Genomic DNA, 19,643 nt, shown 5'->3' with positions numbered 1-19,643 from the left:
GGAGAAAGTAAGAGAACTTCATAAGAAATTCATCTGTTGGTAGAGAGGGATTCAACAGAATGAGCGATATAAATTGATAGGGGATATCCCGTAATTAATTCTTCAATGGACTCTAAAGTTTTTGCCATAGCAGCAGTGGACCTCATGCAAGGGTGTCTGCCTCGGCTGAGGTATCTAGTTGCTTCCTGTACTATCCTAGATGTTTACGTTGGTCTTTATGCTTTTCTATATGGAAACCTAAGGCATTCCTTTCTCATTCATGGATAAGGAGAAAAAGGGGTAATTCGTAATTAAGCTGTCCCAGAGTGGGAGCGCTTAGCAAACTATGCTTCATATCCTTAAAGCAGGGGTTCTTAACAATTTTGTTCTACAGACCCTTTGGCCAGTCAGGTGAAATTAATACTACTGTGATTTATTTATTGCATACATCCATAAGTGAAGGAAATGCTAGATTTCCACTAGAGGTCAGAGAAAATAAAGATAATAAGTTGATTTTTTTTCTATTCAAGCTCACGAACCCTCTGAAAATTGGAGTCCATGGGTACCTGGTTAAGAACCCTGCCTCAACTCCTACTCTCTGGTTCGCTGGACTTACCCAGGTTAGTTAACAGGGAGGTGAAGAATGTCAACCACCACACCAGGGAGCCGACCGTGCCTGACACTACAAGCAGAAGAATCGCATTCATCAACCATGTGGGATCTAAGCCCCCTCTCGATATAGAGGTGGAGTGGACAACACCGTACAAGGGACTGCAAAATGGAGGAATAAAATATGGATTAGAGGGAACGGACTTTGGCCCAGTGGTTAGGGCGTCCGTCTACCACATTGGAGGTCTGCAGTTCAAACCCCAGGCCTCCTGACCCGTGTGGAGCTGGCCCATGCGCAGTGCTGATGCGCGCAAGGAGTGCCGTGCCACGCAGGGGTGTCCCCCGTGTAGGGGAGCCCCACGTGCAAGGAGTGCGCCCCATAAGGAGAGCCGCCCAGTGCAAAAAAAGTGCAGCCTGCCCAGGAATGGTACCGCACACATGGAGAGCTGACACAAGATGACGCAACAAAAAGAAACACAGATTCCCATGCTGCTGACAACTACAGAAACGGACAAAGAAGAACACGCAGCAAATAGACACAGAGAACAGACAACTGGGGTGGGTCGGGGAAGGGGATAGAAATAAATAAATAAAATCTTAAAAAAAAAAAAAGTGCCCTATTGGAGGACTTAGCTAAACTTGGAACTTGTAAATCAGGATTGAAAACGCAGTTATCTCAGAGAGACTTGTGGAAAGTCTTATTGCCCAACTGTTTTCTGCATGCTCAATCAACTGCTTTTTGCATGCTAAATCAACAAGATTTTTGAGAGTGCTATATGAACAAAACCACTGTAACTTGGACTGAAAGGGACATGGAAAGGAGAGAGTGAAGGAGAAACAGCTTTAAGAAGAAAACCTTGGAAGTTGAGATCTGGAATTAAGACATTGCCTTGAGCCAAGAGAGGAACCCCACCCATGTGTAACGAAAGGGTGAGTTTGCCCCAGCAATTGAAAAGTGTGGATGCATCCACTCGATGTTCTGGGAGATTTTTGCTGCCACATGGTACAGAGAGGGTGGAGCACATTCCCCAAGGTTTAGGGCAGTTAAGGTCAGCACTCCACAGGTCTGAGAGGGGAGGACCTGTCCCCCATGGATTAGGGAAGGCCAGGTGGTCAACTCGTTGCTCTGAGAGGATTGAGCCTGTATGCTAATTAAAGCTTAGGGGGAATGTTGTCTTCATGTCACTGTACTGGGGGCGGGTCAAGTCTCTAACCCAAATATTGGGTAAGGTGTGGCAATCACCCCAATGCTCTCACAGGGGGAGGTCTGGAGCTTGGTCTACACCCAGACGCTTGATGAGGGTGGAACCAAGAAATTACCTATTGGGCAAGCCTATTGAAAGGGTGGGTTCCCATAAGGCACCAAGGAGAAGAAACCATCATCTTAAGAATGACTCTCAGACTTTGAAATCAAATGGCGGATGCCCTGCATGATTACTGAACTCTAGAGGACCTGTGACTCATGTTTCCCTCCCAATTTCTCCTTACTGTAATGAAAATGTTTATCCTTTGTCTGTCTATTTGTGTACTGGAAGCAGATAAATTGTTTTGTAATTTCTCAGGTCTACATCCAGGCAGGACTTTGCCCCAAGATGAACTGTATTTCCTTAAATTGATTGTGATATGATTTAGTACTTCCATTGTTACTGATTTAAGGTTTCTTGAATACTATAGTATCTTTTTGGAATTCAGAGGGTGGAGTGTGGCAGTTTGATTTATTATTGATGAATTCCAAAAAGAAATATTGGATTGTGTTCGTGGACTGTTCTTTTCCTCTGGGCATATTAGATTATATTGGATTCAGAGGTTTGCTTGATTAAATAATCATATTGGATGAAAGGCCCACCCTACACCACTAGGACCTCCTCTTAATTGAGTATATCTGCAAAGACCTTTTTCCCAAATACGGTCACATTCTGAGGTACTGCTTGTAGAATCCCAAAATTCTGGCAGCCTTCCTTCATTTAGTCCCTTCTAGATGTCCCTACCCATCCATGCTGGCAGTATTTCTGCTGACATGGTTGATTTGCTCTGTAAATCACATGCCTGATAACTTTAACAAATGAGTGTCAATCCACACCCATGGCCCTGTTTTCAAAACATGTTATTTGGATAGCTCTCCAAATCATCAAGAGCTAGTTCCTTTGTGTGTAGCATTTTTTCTCCATCAGTTTATCTTCTTCCTCTCACTTTTACATGGCTGGAAATCCCCTCAGGTAAATATCCAAGTTCATTGCTTAAAAGTTCTACTTTTCACCCAACAGCAGAACATAGTTCAGGCACCTTTTCTGCTGCTTTAAAACAAGGATTGCCTTTCCTCAAGTGTCCAATAACATGTTCATCCCTCATTTTCAGGCCTCACGGGAATTGCCTTTAACATCTGTATTTCTACCAACTCTCTCTTCAAGATAATCTAGGAATTTTCTATCAGGTGCCTTAAAATTTTTCCAGCCTCTGCCCATTATCCAATTCCAAAGCCACTTCCACGTTTTTAGGTATTTGTTCCACCAATACCCCACTCTTGTACTAAACTCTGTATTAATAACAAATCAGCCCTGTGGGATCTAAGCCCCGTCTTGAGTTAGAGACTGAGTGGCCATCGCCATCACAGGGTACTCAAGATGGAGGAATAAAATATGTATTAGAGTGGTCTTACTGGTATTCTACTATAGAATTATTGTGACTCTAGCAGTGGAAGAAACTGTATAATTGACGTGAAGACAGTGGCCACAGGAGTTGCTGAGGGCAGGAGAAGGAGGAAGTGGTGTGATATGGGGGCATTTTCAGGACTTGGAGTTGCCCTAAATGATATTGCAGGATGGATGCAGGACATTACATATCCTGCCATAACCCACTGAATGGACTGGGAGAGAGTGTAAACTACAGTGTAAACTATAATCCATGCTGTGTAGCAGTGCTCCAAAATGTACTCATCAAATGCAACGAATGTGCCACACTGATGAAAGAATTTGGTGAAGTGGGAGGAGTGGGGAGGGGGATAGGGATATATGTGACCCTCTTATATTCTTTAATGTAAAATTTTGTATGATCTATGTATCTTTTAAAAAAATAAAACTATTAAAAATTAAAATTAAAATAAAAAAAAATAAAGTACCACAGACTTGGTGGCTTAAATCAACAGAAATGTATTCTATCACTGTTTTGGAGGCAAGAAGTCTGAAATCAAAGTGTCAACATGGTTATCCTCTTTCCAAAGCTCTAAGAAAAAAATCCTTCCTTGCCTCTCCCGACTTTCTGGTGATGGCTGGTGTATTAGTCAGCCGAAGGCGTTCTGATGCAAAATGCCAGAAATTTGTTGGCTTTTATAAAGGGTATTTATTTGCAGTAGAGTCTTACAGTTAACAGACCATAAAGCATAAGCCACTTCCCTCACCAAAGTATTTTTCCACGTGTTGGAGCAAGATGGCTGCGAGGGGTCAGGCTTCCCGGGGTCCTCTCTTCCAGGGGCTTACTTTTCTCTGGGCTCAGGGGTCCTCTCTTCCCAGGGCTTGCTTCTCTTTCCTCACAACGAAGCTCCCCTGTGTGCTTACTTCCCCGAGCCTCAGCTCAAGACTCCAGCATCAAAACGCCAACATCAAAAACTCCAACTCTGTCCTTTGCCATTTCTTTTATCTGGGAATCCCTACCCACCAAGGAGTGGGGACTCAACACCCTACTGACATGACCCAATCAAAGCCCTAATAATAATTTAATCACACCCAGGTACAGACCAGTTTGGAAGATGAGACCGCCATCTGGCCAGTTCGGGCTGCTCCGTATGCCACTGAACTGGCAGACAAATAAAGAGTTACTCTCCTGGCTGCAGCGATTGATCCTGATTACCAAGGAGAAACTGGGTTTCTGCTATACAATGTGCACAAGGAGGACTATGTCTGGAATCCAGGGAACTGTCTTGGGCTCCTTTATTACTTCCATGCCCAATAGAAAAGAGTAAATAAGGCAGGGCGATTAAAGAATCAGGCCCTCTGGGGATCAAGGGAAAAACAAAAAAAGCAGCCGAGGTCCTGGATGATGCTAAGGGTACTATGGAGAGGGAAGTGTAAGAAGAAAACCATGGCTTTCAAGAACAGCCTCAGGACAAATCACAGAAACAAAGAATCTGGTGGCTTTGTATAGTTTCTATCTTCTGTTCATTTGTTTGTGTTTGTATAAACGACCTTTTTATTCTTCTCTCCCCTTCCCATTTTAAATTTATATACAAGTTTCTGGACGTTAACTCCACTAGTTAATTTTTAGGTTACAGAATATTTAGAGGGACTATGACAGTATTTGAGGAGCAATTAATATATCCAGCACTGAAAAAAATTTATTTTTGGACTGTGAGGAAAGTTTGAGAACTTCACTATCAAGACAAATAGGTGGAACTATAGTTGTTTTATTGTTGCACTAGAATTCAGATGTGTTTAGAAAAGTTCATATGGGAGCTTGTAGCAAAAGAGGTGGTCTGTGCTCCTTATCAATTTATTACATCTCAGCTCCAAATTTTCTTTCCAATTCCTGCTGTGTGAAAATGGACCTGGACACTTTGAATATTTTTCCTTTACTATCTGGCCTGATGTTTGTAGTGTAGGATACTGGAAGTAAATTCCAGGAGGAATTCGTGGTTCTGGTGTGCTCCTTTAACCAGCTCCTACATCATGGCAGGCTTTTCTATTGAGTGCTCCTGCTATGTGCACAGCTTCTCAACTGCCAGGATCCTGCAGTGAGGGCGTTTTCCTCAGAACCAAGCTCTCGCTGTGTGTGTGGTTCCCCCATCACCTGGTTCCTCGTGTTTGGTGGGCTTTCCAGCACCCAGCTCCTGCAGCCCAGGAGCTACCCCATTATCTAGCTCCGAGGTGGACAGTCAGCTGCACACCATGGCCATCGTATTTCCCTGGCACCCTCATTTGATGGTTTTTTAGTAAAATGTCTAAGATGAGACACCTCCCCACGAACATCTTTCCTTGACACCCTAGAGGTGGATTTCTAGCATGTTCCAGAAGGCAGATATCCTGCACAAGCCTCCTCCACACCACCACACCAACTTCTCTGTCATTCACTGTTACAGCTTTGATCTCTTCAAAAAAGTCTGGATCTCATCCCTTTATAGTTAATTCTTTATATTAAAATTTTCCTGATGACTTGGATGGGTGGCTTTTTTTTTCTGATTGGACCTTGACTGATCCAAAATTGAAATAATATCTCCAGAAACGTAAATTTCAAAATTTCATCCTTGCTTAATCAAAGGGCGGGTATGTCACAAGGTTGGCAGGGAGGCCTGGGCCCACAGGCCCCTTCCTGGGCGCATCTGGCCATCTGGGCTGCGTGAGGTGCAGTGCCCCGCCCTCTCTGGCCTGTCCCAAGGGCTCCTCGAAGTCAGTTCTAGTTGACCACAGGGAATCCTCCCTCGGTAGTTAGCGCCGCAGTGCCTGAAAGACCCAACAGTACTTCACTACCATTAGGTTGTTTCCTTCTATGGCATTTGGGCCATTTGTGCATTTCTACTTTTGAATTTCAGCTTATTGAGGAATTGACTTTAACTGGACAGTTTTTAAAAATTGATAGCCTTTTGCTGTTTGTTCTATAACTATTTGTAAAAAGTCATGTGTAATGTATATTCTTCTTTATATTGTTTTCAGTTATCTAATTTCATTCCCCAGAATTCTAAAAATATTTTAAAATTGTATTGAAGCTAGTATGCCCCATTCGTTTAAATAGGGATGCCATTTTCATAGAATTACATTTTAGATTTTGCCTTTTTCTTTAGTGCTTTTTTATTTTTAAAAATATTGCCACCAAACTTACTTTAACGCTTGAGGCAAAATTTCACTTGTTTCAAGATTTGTTTAAAATAACTGTGAATTTTAACATTTGAAAATGATTTTGACAGTTCTTTTGTTTATTTTCACCCTCCCCTCAGGCTCCTGGGCATATCTCCTAAGCTCATGCTGTATTACACTTTTGTAGTGTCAGTCCTTTCCAGAATGCTAGTCTGCTTCTGGTTTCATTATGTCTTTCAAAACTGTAGAAAAAATTTTCATTTCTGTATTCTACATTACAAGCAAGTCAGTACTGAGAGAGCTCCAAAATATATTTCCTTATTTGCTTTCCGTTATTTGGAATTTGACATTAAATTTTAAAAATAAAATTATAGAAGTTATTAGGATTTTTAAAAAAGTAAAGCGGAGGCAGAGTATAATCCCAACACCATCAAATTCCTAATATCATATTTAGCAATGATCTTTAACCCTTTTCCATCATCTTTTTTTTTCTTCACTAACTGATGGTATATGCCATTACATATATTTGGCTGTGTATATTCATTTTTTTTTTTTGGAGAACTGTGGACTGTTACAATTTGAAAGAAAGAATATTCTATTTTTAAAATTAAGATATGAAACTCCACCTTCAGCCTCTGATCTGATTTGTACAGGTACACCTTGCAACATCTGCATTTTGGTTTATTTGTGTTCCGATGTACACTTAACAGCCGTGTTTCAATGTTTACTTTTTGTTTAGATGTATTTGTATTATATACCTCATATAATAACATTAAATTTAACCAGTATTTAAGGGAGTAGCATGTACCAAGTTTGAAATTTTAATTAAGAACAAATTTTTGAAGCTTGCAATTTTCCCCAAAGCGTAGGAAATAAACCTAAGGAAATAAATTCTTTTTAAATCTAGGATCTTCTTCCCAGCCCCCCACCCCCGTTAATGATTCCATTTCTTCTGAATAATTATTTCCCTTCTCCCCTTTATTGTTAGAAAATAGAGATGCAACGTTTCTTGGGTTCTCTTCACCCATTTCATTAGAATCAACCCAAGTAGTTTGTGAAATCTTGAGGCACTCTAGCATCTGAAAAGGTGTCATTCCAGTCTGAATATTTGTATAGTCATCTAATTAAATTACTTTTGCAATAAATTAGAAGCCAATAGAAGAGACATCTAGGGCCAGGTCGAAAGGGTCTCACACGCAAGCTTCCCGGGTGGAGTCAGAACGCGGTCACCCTCACGGCACATCAGCGATGCAGTCTCTCAATCATGGAAGTGCTTCGCTTTTTGAAAGTACATTTGCTTTTAAAACATCTGTTATAACAGATGTTATATTTTGCCTTAATTCTTTACAAAGTTCGCTTGTCTGGAATATTGGGAAGGTTTCAGCTAGGTAAATAGTAAACTCAAATTGGCTTGTCTGGCCCGTGAATCCTGTTTGCAAGCCAAGAGTATTACAGAAGGTTTTCATGAGGTTTCGTGCGGGCCCTCATGAATCCGAGCGCCGTCTAAGACCGCTCAATGGCCATTTTCCTGAAAGCGCCCTTCCAAGTACCGCCGCCCGCAGGAAATACGTCACCATCTGGCGCAGGGGATTTTCCCGCGCGATGTTTAGAGAGGCACGTAAGAGGAAGAGGTAGAGAGGACGGTGGCCGGTAGGGCCAAAAACGCTCCGGTCTACGCGTTACGGTGCTTCGCGTTTCCCCTTCCCGCCTTCCGTCTCCGGGACTATTGGAATCCTGGATGTTTCAAAGTTTTTCCGTTTTGCCTTCATGTGTAGGGTTTAGTTGTGTTTTTTTAAAACATAAATTTGCATCTACATTTTTATAAGTTTCCTCTTTGATACAGATTTCTAAAGATCTAGCTTATCTTGTTTATGTTTTACTTTCTTTGATTCTGACTCTATATATGTGGCCAAAATAGAGCCGTTATTTTATGCAGTAGAATATGAAAATACTTTTGCATTAATTTTGTGGTTACAAAAATCATCTGGGAGCAAATTTGTTCAGTGTGCCTTCCCTTTTAAGATTATGAGCTTTTTGCGCTATTTTTAAAACAGCTATATGGCCAAAATGTTGGAAATACTTTTCAGTGAGTTTGATGATAGAGGTTTTATCCTTTTTTATTTTAATGAGCCTCCCATATAAAGAAAACTTTCAGAGTTGGCTTTTGATTCTGTAATTCTATACACTGAAATCCCATAATGGCAGAGGGTAAGAGACAAAATCTTGATAGAGCAAATTAGGAAGTTTGCCAAAGTGCCGTATTTTTATGACAAAAGAGCATATGGGTTTTGCATAACCTATCAGTATAGAGCTGGTTTTTATTTAAGATGATTTTTTGTTTTTGTTTTTTTTTGACAGAGAACCAAGTTTTTATAAAATGTTCCTTCTTCCCCTCCGTTTCTCTTTTCAAAGGCACCCCTCGCACTGCTTCCAGAGCTGTGCACCTATATTTTCAAAGACTTGATAGAGCTTTTCTCTTCATAATTCTCAACCGTAGCATATATGTAGTTGAATTTACAAGCAAAAGTTTCCTGAGTATACTTTTTCACCCAAATTTACTCTAGAGGTTATGCTGCCACTTTAATACCTGAAGGTGCTTTCTCGCTTCGGTAGGTAGAAATCTTACTCTCCACTCACATGCACAGCTTGTTTAATCCACCACCTCCTCTGTTTTCCTTTAATCAATAACAGAAACATTTTCTATATTGCAAAAACACTCATCATTTTAATAGCAACTTAATCCCATAATTCAGCCCTTTTGTCATTTTTTGGACCTTTGCTTTTCTCCAGTGGGTGTGTTTGACGTTTTCATGTCCCTCTGGCCAAGGCAATGGCTCCCTCCCTCACTTGAGTGTACATCAGCAGCACCTGAAGGGTTTGTTAAAACAGGGAACTACCCCCCACTCATGTTTCCTGGTCACTAGACCAGCTTAGGGCCCAGGAATTTGCAGTTCAATGATGTTGGTCCTGCTGAGGTGGGGATCGCACTTTGAGAGAAGTGTTGACCTGCCCAAACAGTGGAATTGGGGTTCACTAGCTTGGGGAGGGAAGATCACAGAGATGCACCAAATCTGGGGGAAGAACAGAGCTGAATTTCAGTGTCAGTATGTGAATAAGTGCTTTACATCTTCAGCCTTCTCAAGGGTTCTGGGAGTTCAAGTCTTTAACTAAAATCAGAGGGGAAGAGGAATTGCTCAAAATTCCACAGCAATTTGGGTAAACTTAGGAGTCTTTCTGACAAATACACCTTAAGCAGTACACTCGACCCTTGCTACTCACTGCGGGCTTGTGGACCAGCGACCACTGGCCACACCTGGGGGCTTGTTAGAACTGCAGAATCTCAGCTCCTAGCCTGGACCAGCATAATCAGAGTGTGCAGGTTACAAAGATCCCCACTGATTTGTACCCATTATAGTTTGAGAAGCACTGAACTAAACTGCCTCCCTAATCTCAAATCCCAAAAGTAGAGTTTAGTTCAGGGAGAATTTGGATACTTAGGGCTCTGTGGCTACTTGTGCAAGACAACTGCTGTTTAAGGATTAGTTTGGAGATTTAGCCAGGTGTGGGACCCTTCCAGTTATGCAGAGTTTTAAAGAGCATGCCCTAATCATGTACCACCTTTCCCTCCAACTTCAGAACAGCGACTAACTGGCAGAGAATGCATATCCCATGATTCACGTGGCAGGGACACTGACAGATTCGGGGAGAGTCATAGATCCGAAGACAGTTACAGTATTTCAGCTGCCCAAGACTCGTCTTTCAAGCCCACCTTAATGACCTCTGGCTACAACTGCAAGGTCAGCTTCCGAGGGCTTGGGCTCAGGTTTGTTAGGAGGTTGGAGTTCAGCAGGTGAGCAGGGTTTGCCTGCAGCTCAGGCAATTATAAGGAACCAGGTGCATACTTTCACATGCATGAAAAACAGCGAGGCTGGAGGTGTTTAAGCCCTTCCCTGGAAGTGTTCCTGTAGGGTGCTGGGGAAACCATGTTTGCCTGCAATCAGGAAAGAGTTCTGCTAGTAGTCTGAAAACCCTTCTAAGGAGAGCTCAACTGGTTTTCCAGGTAAGGAGTGGGAACAACCATGTTGTACAGCACTGGGGTTGGTTGCCACCCAGGCAACATCAAGAGTCAGTTTCTTCAAGCTGTGCTGTTGTAAAAGGGAGAGATGCTAGAGCCGGCTTGTGGCCCAAGGCTTGGTACACAAACATTATGTTCAAACTGGTCCTGCGATCTTTCCAGAACCCCTGCCTAGGAGCTGCCTCCTACTCTGCACCTGCCTGTCAAATGGCCACTGCAGACGAGGAGGAGAGACAGTCATTCTGGCCAGCTCACTGTGGTGCTCTTTGGTCTCTTAGCAGGTGCTTTTTGAGCAGGGCCTACGATTGCTGAGGGTTGGCTATAGCAGCAGATGTGAATATAACCAGTTTCAGCCAGCATTGCTTGAGGACTTATTCTGTACTGGCCACTGTGCTTCCTCCTGTTTTCTGTATAATCTGCTTTACAGATAATAAAAATGTATGTTGCATAAAAAGGCAAAAGTGCCTCGCTCAGGCTCACAAAGGAAGTGGCAGAGCTTTGCATTAATTAGGCATTAATAATTTCAACTCTTCACTCTGTAAATATTTTATTCATCAGTTTGAAACTGAAAAGTATTCGGTTTACTACTTGGAACCTAGAATTTTTTTTCTTTGTGTATGTGTGAACTATATACAGAGAAAATTGCAGAAAACATTGATAATGCTTTACAAATATACAAAGCTAATTAGTAAGTCAAGAAATTCACGATCCCAAGCTCTTTCAAAACCACTGAGTATCACTTCCCAGGCTTGACCTCCTCTCCCAACAGGGGTGACACCTCTGTGCTGCTCTTTATAGTTTTATTACTTGTGGTTACATATTTAAGCAGTCGAATAGAGCTTATAATTTTATGTTTTTAATTGTAAATGCTCTACTGTTCATTTTCACATATTTTTGTAGTATTTATCCATGCTGTTGTGTAGAGCCTCAGTTTGATCATTTTCTTTTCCAGATAACATTGCCATATCTAGAATATTTAAATATATGCCCATATACAGTTATATGTGTAACTATATATACTTAATGTCACTATATATGTCACTATATATAGATATATCACTATATAGATATACACACATACAGGGAGGAATACATCCGTATCTAGCCCACAGTAGTTGAATTCCTTTATATCTGGTGATCATTTGGGTCGTGTCAAATTCACAGTTCTTACCAATACTGCTGACATAAACATTCAAGGCTGTGTATCCTGGTGTATGTAAACGGGGTCTAGACCTGGGCGTGGAACTGGTGGATATTAGTTCAGATGATGCTCATGGGAGTATTAGTACAACCACTCTGGAAATCTGTTATCTACAAAATGATGTGTGTCACCTATACCAGCCATTCCACTTGGAGGTATAGGCCACAGAAAACTGCATACATAGTTCATGAAAAGACATGTCTTTAAACATTTATAGCAGGAGTATTTTTGATATCCCAAAACTGGCAATAGTCTGAAGTGGATCAATAAACTGTAGTGTATGAATTCAGTAGACACTATAAACAATAAAAACAAACTACATCCAAAGGCATGGGTGAATTTCATAAACATATTTGTAAGCACAAGGGTTCAGGCAAAATATACTTAACTGTATAATTCCATGTCTACACCATTCAGAAGTAGGAAAACTAATCTTCTGGTGTTAAAAATCAGGATGGTGATTACCTTTGGAAAGGAGAGGGGCTGTTTCTTGAAAGGACTCACTAGGTCTTCTGATGCGTTGGGTGCACTGTAGTAATTCACTGAGCGATATTTTAGGGTTAGTATATTTTTCTGCATGTATTTTATACTTCTGTTTTAACAATTTATATTGAATAGAAATAAGTCCTCAAAAAGCCTATTCATCCTCATGGAGTGGGAATTGTGTGGCAGAAGTAAAAGAGACTGTTCCCCGCTCTTCCAGTTTTACTGAGCCTTCCTTGTCAGTGCAGACCCTTATGCTCAGCCGTGGAAAGACTGACAAATCATAATGGACAACAGACACCTGTATGTCTGGTGGGAAGTCTGGTTGGGAACTGAGGGATTGAGGCCTCTGGCTTAGCTATGTTGATTCTTGGTTAGTCCAGGTACAGGTGCATTTTCTGGCTACTTAAATCCAAAATTCATTAGCTGCTTACAACTCTCAGACTGTGAACAGAATAAAGGCACAGTCCATATGATAATTTTTTTGTGTGACTTACATCGAATTGCATATGAAGGGTTGTACTGAGGTTATTTAGGGTTGAGACAGGAAAAGCTAAAATTTGAACCTTTATTTTTATTTTCGATTATGCCTTCAAGGATATGGTCCATGTATTCCATATTAGTTTATACAGGGCCCCTGGGAGAAAGACATTTCCAGTGTTTTCAATGTGTATTATTGTATATTACACAGTATATTGCTGTCAGTTGCAGTCAAATGCAGTAAACACAGCATTTAAGTGCCCAGAAGTATTTCAATACTCAGACTGATTTTAATTTTTCCAAATCATTTATAAAGAGGATGGAGAAAGGAGGGGGAGACTGTACTCCAGGTGAAAGTGATGGTGGACCACATCAACGGAGCTGGTGAGAAGCGGCTGGATTCTGAAACAAATGCAGATATTTAGCTTTTTACTTTGGTGGCACTTATAGAGTAGACCTACCTAATTATTTAAATAGTTTACATCCCATTTTAAGGATATAAATGTTAATTTAACAAGTTTCCAATGTTTATTATGTTTATGTATATTTAAGAGGTTTTGTATTTAGTTATTTGAATATCTACTATGGTCATGTAGTTAAAATATGAAAAGGACAAGAATATATACAGTGAGAAAGTATGCTTTCAACCCACAATGACCGTCTGTCCCTCCTTGCTGAGACAGACCGAGGTTATCACTATTATGCTGGCATAATTATCCATAGCCCCTTCTTTCTCTCACGAGTGTTTACGTTGTTAAGTTATATGGACTCAGGTCCGTTCCTTCACTGCTCCCCAACCCAGCCCAATCAGAGGCACCTGTGTTCCTCAGTATTTGGGTATATTTGCAGAAGATTTTATGCATATGTAAGTAAATATATGTAAAATGGAATATTCATGCTGTTTTATGTAATTTTTAATTTTGATACATTGAAATTATAGAAAATCGGAAGATACTAAAGACTTCTCATTTACCCTTTAACCAGATTAACTAATTTCATTATCACCCCCTTCCTCCCTTTTCTTCCTCACTCTTGCTATGTCTAAACTTATTTTTCTGAATCATTTAAGAGAAGTTTGCAAATATCTTATTTCAGTACTTATTTCCTAGGAACAGGGATATATATTTATATAACCACAGTACAATTTAATCAGGAAATTTATCATGAAAATAATTATTTAATCTACAGTCCATATTCTCATTTCTTTAGTAGCTCCAATAATCTTTGTAGCAATTATTTTTCTCCGGTTGAAGATCTAGTTTAGGATCATAAATCCTATCAACTTCCCATGTCTCCTCTTGTTCAGATGGACTGATTCATCAGTGCTCTTGATGAGGGGTATGTTGCTATCAGCTGTTCTTTTTCCCCGCAATTGCATATTATTTCACTATCAGGAACTTCATAAATCGTTCTGTTTTTTCACTTTTTAATCTTTGCCTGGCAACACTCCCCGGTTAGCCCCTGTCTATACTAGCAATGAATGCTGCCAGGACACAATAAAACTTTCCAGTTAATTTCAGTTTTTATTTTTCTTAATTATAATTTGTTTCCCAGCAGGGAAAGTCATTGATTCTGTAATCTTGATTGAAAGGTGTTTTTTGTTGTTGTTGTTTTTTTTGGGCCAGCCATTTGCCAATCTTTGGCAAAATAGCTGAGGCCCTTGAAAAGGGACAGGCCTGGTAATCAGAGACTCCTGCTGTGCTGTGAGAGGACAAAGAACTAAGCATGGAGTGCTTAAGAGCCCGGGGAGAGTGGTCAGGAAGGGATTCTGAAGGAAGACGGTGACTTGGTTAGGGTCCTGTGATGAGTCCAGGGTATGAAGGGAGAACGGCCTAATGGAATTTCACAGACAAGGGATCCCCCACATCAGAGGAACTACCAAAGGGCAGAAGATCTACAAACCTCACAGACATTTGGTGAGGGGGGAAGCAAGGGATGGGGTCAAATGTGTCGGCAGACCCTTGTAGAGAAGGGCCCGTGGTGAGAAGCGGGAAAGTCTTCTAGTTAATTGGGAAGGCAGAGCAAATGGAATCCTAGACTCGCATTATGGGACTGATTCATTCGATATTTATACCAGGGGTCAGCAAACTACAACTCCTGGCTCGTCCAGCCTTTTCACCTGTGTGTACGGCTTGTGAGCTAAGCAAACATTTTATGTTTATAAATGGTTAAGGAAGATCAAAGAATACTATTCCATGAAATTATGTACAGCTCAAATTCCTAAGTAAAGTTTTATTGGAGTGCAGTCCTGCCTATTTGTTTATGTACTGTTTAAATAGCGTTGCTTTCACACAGTGGCAGAGTTGAGGAGTTGAAACACACTTTGGCCCCCAAAGCCTGAAGTAATTTACTTTTTGGCTCTTTTCAGAAAAAGTTTGATGACACCTGAACTATATGATTAAATTATTTTCTGGGGACAGGCACTCGGCCACATCTGTGCATGTTGTAGGAGATGCCAAGTCAGCAAGACAAGGCCCCTTTCATCTTAGCGGCTCCATTCTGGTGGGTAGATCTTGTAAATACGTGAGTTTATTTTAAGTCTGGATGAAAGTGCTGGCACTGGGGATGTACCTTGTGTTGGCTGAGGGGTCCGTCTGTGAACACTTCCTGAGAGGCTTCCTGCAGGCAGTGCTGGGTGCCCTGAGAGGCTGAAGCAGGAGTCGGAGCCGAGATTCAGATGTGAAGGACCTTCGAGGACAGGAGCATGTCGGGCTTTGAGTGTGAAGTGTGAAGTATTTTGGGGGTAGGGTAGGCAAGAGAAAGGCCAAAATGTTCCCGGGAGAATGACCCAAGAAAGCATCCTAGGGGTGCCCCCCATTGTCTAGGAGTTTGGGCTGGAGATTGCTTTGCTCTCAGCGTATCATCTCTGGCATTTGTGGTCTGTTTGGAGCAAAAGCAATCAGGGAAGTTCTAAATAACATGTTTTCTGTCCTCTGGAGTCTGAAAAGCTGCCCTAAATAAGGGTGGGCATTAAAAGGTCCTCCGTGCTTCTGGTGCAAGTGCCAGGCGAAGTACCAGGGATCTCGATGCTTTCATACTTGTGCTCCCTTCCTGTTCTTTCCCAGAGCTTCCTGTGTGTGGTGGCATCAAAGAGGCTCCAGGCAGAGGACACGATGATTTATATTTTATGATGTTGTGTAAAAATTGGTCATACGAATCGAGTGAACTGTTTGGCATTTAGAGATGGGAGGACAAATCTGGCCGCCTACTGAGTTTCAGAAAACCCAGATTCCTGGTCGTGCTGAGTTCTCAGTGGGCTGGAGATCAAATTTCAAGCCGAAGATTCAGATTTGAGTGTAGAGCAGGTTTCACTCAACAGACTGTCCACAGCTGAGGTAAAGGAGTGGGACCAAAGATATTTTAATTACTTAAAATTATCAATAGAGTTCATTGAAAAGAGTTAAATGTATTTTGTCAACAATTTACAAATAAATGGAACTAAAAAAAAAGTATCCTAGAAATGTATGGTATGCTGATATTTTCAGTACTTTTTATTTGCTTCCAGACTTGATTTTCATGAATCTAGTACATATGCTCATTCATGAGGTTTTGCTTTATTTAAAAAAAATAGCTTTTATTCTTCACATTTCAAAACAACCTTCCTAGCATGGTTTGCAGAAATAAATTCAGTAAGGAAGATTTTTAATCAGACTATTCTGACAGGAGTCCCTAACAACTAGTTAGCTAGAAGCCAAGCATCTAGGACAGGCACCAGCATACTTTTTCTGTAAAGAGCCAGATAGTAAATATTTTTTAGGTTAGCATGCCATGAGGTTTCTGTTGCAAGTACTGAACTCTTTAGTCACTGGGGACATGTAAACAGATGGACATGGCTGTGTTCTAATAAACCTTCTGTTCACTGAAACTTGAATTTCATATAATTTTCACACATCATGAAATATCCCCTCCCATTTAAAAAATATTTATACAGTAGTGGGCAGGACTGTCTGGTTTGCCAACACTCAGTCTAGGGAATTTCTGGCCTAAGCCTGGATAGAGTGAGACAGTTTGATTCTTCTCTGGGGGAGGAGGCACTTTTGTCCCCGCTCATCCCATGCTTGACCTTGTCTGGAATTTTCTGAGACAGCTGCTACTAGAGGAGTCAAGCTTCTGTTGCTTCCAGTAGAGCAGGTATCCTTAACCTCTTTTTGTTCCACAGACCCCTTTGCCAATCAGGCAAAAACCATGGACCCTTACTAAGCCCACACTGTACTGTGTAGTATTTAATAAATTAATCACACCCACACCAATGCGTCCCCACGAAAATAATGCTGTTTTGAATTTCAGTCCAAGCTCACGGACCCCTGGTTAGGAACCCCTGCAGTAGGGGAACGGGGCCTTGCTGCAGAGGCTTCTCTCTCCTCAGCTACCTTCCTGGATCGCAGCTGCCCTTGTTACCCCATGCTTTGAGCATCAGGACCTGGTGGGGCAATTCTCAAGCCCCAGGGCTCGATGTGCATGTGTGTCCTTTTTGTGTTTTCACCCATACTTCTGTTTGGATTTTCAGTTCATATATATGAGTTTATACAAGCCCTTTGCAGAACAAAGATGATAATGAAGAGAGTGAGCATATGGTTGTGCTTAAAAGCAGGGATGCAGGAGTCCCTGCAGGGCTTGTGTCTGGGTTCAGCTGCTTGAGAGCTGTGTGGCTTCGAATGAGTTCTTTATTTCTCTGGGCCTCAATTTCCCAATCTGAAAAGGGGGTGGAGGGAACTACCTCAATAGTTGTTATGTGGCCTAATGCCAAAGTAGCTAGAAAAGTGGCTGGTCAATAATAAACAGAACGTGTTTGTAAAATAAATACCTGAAAGATAACTATCCATGTAGGAGGTAGATTACAAACCACACAGTTTTTATAGTTTTTGCTTTGAATTTTAAAATTTGCCACAAAAGGATGTTAGCCTTTGGGGAGCAGGTGTAGCTCAGTGGTTTGAGCTTCTGCTTTCTATGTACAAGGTCCTAACTCTTTCTGGTTTTTGCTTGCTGCCCTGCCCTTGGTAGACTGCGATTAGGCAGTGGTTGAGGGTGGAAACCACTGCCAGCGAGAGAGCCTGGCGCTCTTCCCCAGCTGTCGGGATTCTAGGGCCACAGCACAGAGTACGAAACGGTCAGATTCTGAGGCTAGAGCCAGAGGAAGGAAGGACCACCCAGGGCAAGAGTAGCAGGTACAAGTTAGGGGAATCTCAAAGACCAGATACTTTGGCAATTGAACTGGGGACCCCATGTGTACCAGGCAGGCACTCAACCAGTGAGCTACAGCCACTCCCAAACCTTGCACTTTTTTCTTTGAAGTTCTCTCTTACTGGTTTCTCTGAATTCTTGATGTAGTGGGAGGGTAATAATTCATTATCTAAGTACATTGCAGCTGCACCGGCTTATCTTTGCCAGACAAGCTTACTTGAACTTGTTTTGTACTGTTTATTTCATGTACTTTCTAAGTTAAAATGGCATAAGATAAGAAAAACTAATTAGCGAGTAGTCAGTGGACTGTCTCCCTTGCCCTTGTCGCCAGCCCAGGTGCCTTCTCCTTTGTAGGCAGCTGTGGTGGGAAGGTTTTGTATCTATTTTTCTCATCAGTTTTTTTCCTAATTAAGTTTTTATTTTAGAACAATTTTAGACTTACAGAGTTATTGTGAAGAAAGTTCAGAGAATTCCCATATACCTCTCACCCAGTTTCTATAGTTTACCCTCTTGAGATGCACAATTCGGTGCTTTTTAAAAAGTGGTTTGTAACCATGCCTACTATCTAATTCCAGAACATTTCCCTCATCCCAAAAAGAAACCTGATACAGTTAGCAGACAGCTTCTGCTCCCCCTCACAGCTCTCTCCTGGCAACAACCAACCTCCATTCTGTCTCTATGGAATTAGATTTTATGGACATTCGTATAAACGGAATCATACAATATGTGGCTTTTTTTTTCTGGCTACTTTCACTTAGCATGTTTTCAGGGGTCATCCCATGCTGTAGCATGACTCAGCATTTCATCGTGTGGCTGGACAATATTCTGTTGTACGGATATAGCATACCACACCACATTTTATTTATTCATCAGTTGATGGATATTTGATTTGTTCCCACTTTTTGGTTGTTATGAATAAGGCTGCTATGAACATTTGTGTACAAGTTTTTGGGTAACTGTATGTGCTCACATCACTTGGGTATATTCCTATAAATAGAATTGTCAGATTATGTGGTAACAATGGTTAACATGTTTAGGTCTTGCCCAACTCTTTTTCAAAGTCTCCACCATTTTCATTCCCACCTGGAATCTATCAGGCTTACAGTTCTCTGCATCCCCTCAATGCTTGTTCTTGTTTTTTCCGTTACAGCCTTCCTAGTGGGTGAGAGGCGCTAGCTCACTGCGCTTTTGTTTTGCATTTTCCTAATAATCTAGGCTGTTGAACATCTTTTCATGTGTTGATTTTTCATTTGCATACCTTCTTTAAAGAACTATCCAAATCCTTTGCCTATTTTAAAAATTTCTTTTTGTCTTTTTATTATTGTGAGAGCTCTTTAGATATGAGGCTATACCTTAATCGGCTTCATGATTTGCAAATTCTTTGTCCCATTCTGCCTGCTGTCTCTTCACTTTCTTTTGGTAAATTTTAAAATACATTCTAATCTAATAGGCAAAGCAAAGTTACTATTTTATGTAAGGATATAATTTTTTGTGTGTTTAAACAAGAGAATATCCAATTTTCTTAACATGTATCCATTCTGTTTTGGAGAGTTGGAATAAAGTATGATTGCTTAGGCATAATTTTCACAATTTACCAAAAAAATTACAGAAAGCAAAGGGGGGCGGGGAGGAGTTTCCAAATTTAAACCATGTAGCATCCTTTCACATTTCAGAATATTTCCCCCAGGGCTGTGTTGTTAAATTTCTGGAATATCTGTACCGATAGTAGTTTTGCATCAACGTAAGTTTTCCAAACTGGCTTTTCTGGTCTGGTCTGCGGAAAAACATTAGGGGAATTATAAATCAGGATTTTTTGGTCAGTGGTGCCTGCAAGTATTTATTGGGAAACCACGAG

Source organism: Dasypus novemcinctus, chromosome 3 (assembly GCF_030445035.2).
Source record: "Dasypus novemcinctus isolate mDasNov1 chromosome 3, mDasNov1.1.hap2, whole genome shotgun sequence".
Taxonomy (NCBI): domain Eukaryota; kingdom Metazoa; phylum Chordata; class Mammalia; order Cingulata; family Dasypodidae; genus Dasypus; species Dasypus novemcinctus.
This window is presented reverse-complemented; position numbering follows the sequence as displayed.